The following is a 2,474-nucleotide window of genomic DNA, read 5'->3' on the forward strand; positions in this document are numbered from 1 at the left end:
AACTGTGATTATGATGAACACTATGCAGGCCAACACAGTTGATAAATGCCTCCAAAAAGAAAACACCCAAACCAAACAAAGTTGAGCCAATGTAGTGGCCATGAATAAATTCTGAATACTGTACCTTGAAACATCACATCAGTACCATGCAAGATACATGTCTGTTAAAGAAGAAGTGAAGAGTTTGGATTTGATATCCCGCTTTATCACTACCCGAAGGAGTCTCAAAGCGGCTAACATTCTCCTTTCCCTTCCTCCCCCACAACAAACACTCTGTGAGGTGAGTGGGGCTGAGAGACTTCAGAGAAGTGTGACTAGCCCAAGGCCACCCAGCAGCTGCATGTGGAGGAGTGGAGACGCGAACCCGGTTCACCAGATTACGAGTCTACCGCTCTTAACCACTACACCACACTGGCTCTCACTTTAAAAGACTTAAAGTGCACTTTAAAACCAAACAACGCCGTGTAACTATTGAGACTGACTTTTCACATGACAGAATGGGCCAGACACAGCAATCATTTGTGAGTTTGTTCCAGTTTCAATATTTACTTACGATCACACACATTCAAAATCAATAAAATAATCCTTCAAATAAGTTTCTACTGGAAAGCATGTTTAATTTAATCCTGGCAACAACTCTTGTAAGTTTCCATAATGTGAACAAACAGTATCTCTTCCATAAGCACAGATCATAACCCTTTCATGAGAGAGAGAGAGAGATTTCACATTTAAACTGAAAAGAGAAGCTGCCAGTTCATTGCCCAAAGAAATATTTATGTGAGCTGCAAGAAACATTTCTGCAAACTACATAATTACCCCAATTCAAAATAGAGACTTTCTCAAAATCACCCACCCTGCTCTTTGGTACTTGCCTCTAACCTCATTGCTTTTGTAATGCAGTTCGCAGTTTGAACTTATTACCTGCCAGCACATATAAATATGCGATATTCGAAAACATTTACGGACTGCAACTCTTCCCGAACGACTGAGACCAAACCAGAAACACCAATTAGGAAAATGAATATGGTGAACACAACTATTGTCGAGTAACGCTGGCAGGGAGAAAAAAAATCATTTTCAAAAGAGCCTGTTTTCATTGCACATTTACAACCCCCTTTCTAATTATGCCTTTGTGATACTCAAAAGGAATTTAAGCAGATTAGAACCAGGGGTCTCAGGCAAAGTGACTTTTGAAGTTTTCGCAGCCATTTTTTTTTTTTTAAAAGATGTGAAATACAAAAGTACTAAGATTTACCCAGTGGAATATCCAGAACAGAACAGGCAACTAAGCCAACTGTACTCCAAGTTGCCAATAGCATCCATGCCTTTAAAACTCATCTGGCTCTGCAAAGGTATGGGACTTGCTTCCTCATGGTGTAACCCCACGCTAGTGAGAAGCATGAGGGTCAATCCACCATATGGGTGGGGCTAATTATGGGCATCTTTCGTACCCAATCACTTTGCTCCTGCTCAGTGCTGCCAATCTGATGGTCCCTTGATTCACACGAACTTCTGCAGCCTGAGATCACACCATGAGGAAGTGATTCTCATGTGTCCATGGCTACATGTGGAATGTGGCCTTGCTTACTCCTTGCCACAAATAAATGCTCCATCAAAATTAGGTGATTCAGTTCTAGTATTCCTGCCAGGCAAAGGGACAATCACATTGTCTGCCCTTAGTTTTGTTCTCTTACAAAGGCCCTCTTCAGATGTCAAAAGAGCCATTCAGTGTGAAGGGCTGAAGGCTGTGCATGTTCTCTGTTTTTGCAGAATTACAACCCCGCGGATGAAAACTTGTATCTCAACTGCTGTAGCAGCATGGTGTCCAATGAAGTTATATTCATTGACCCAATTTACATTAAAGGTTAGTGACGACCTGTCTACATAGAGTAAGGTATTAAAAGTCTAAAAGTTCAGAAACAATACTAACAGGCAGTAGGTTGCCATACTGCTTTTTTAAAATTGTAAGTCAATATCTACTTATGTTCTGAAATAGCAGCCAATGCCTCAAATTAATAGCAATTTTAAAATAAACAAATCATGGGGGAAGCTACATCAACTTGCCAAAGATATTAAGTTTAAAATAAAGCTTCGCGAAGGAGATGATTTGTGTCCCAGATAATCTGGAATTTGTGAACACTTAAAATGTTTCTGTTCAACTTCCAAAGAATTGTTCTGCCTCATTAAATTTAAGAAGCTTGTTTTAGTTGTAGAGTTGAAAGATATCCATAGGTTTCTGGGCTGTTTGATGGGCAAACCATTAACAAAAAAATAAAAATAAAACATGTCTAGGACACAGAGATTGACAGCATATCCTTTCTCAGAGGCTACAACCCCAACACATTGTTCTTCCATAGATTATTCCCTTAACCAGCAAGTCTGTTCTAGTAACCAGAAGGGAGAGTAATGACATAGATGAACATCTGAAATGAAGTATACGATACAATTTCAGGAGGACACACAAGAACAAGGTG

This window comes from Lacerta agilis, chromosome 3, assembly GCF_009819535.1.
Source record: "Lacerta agilis isolate rLacAgi1 chromosome 3, rLacAgi1.pri, whole genome shotgun sequence".
NCBI classification, from domain to species: Eukaryota; Metazoa; Chordata; class Lepidosauria; order Squamata; family Lacertidae; genus Lacerta; species Lacerta agilis.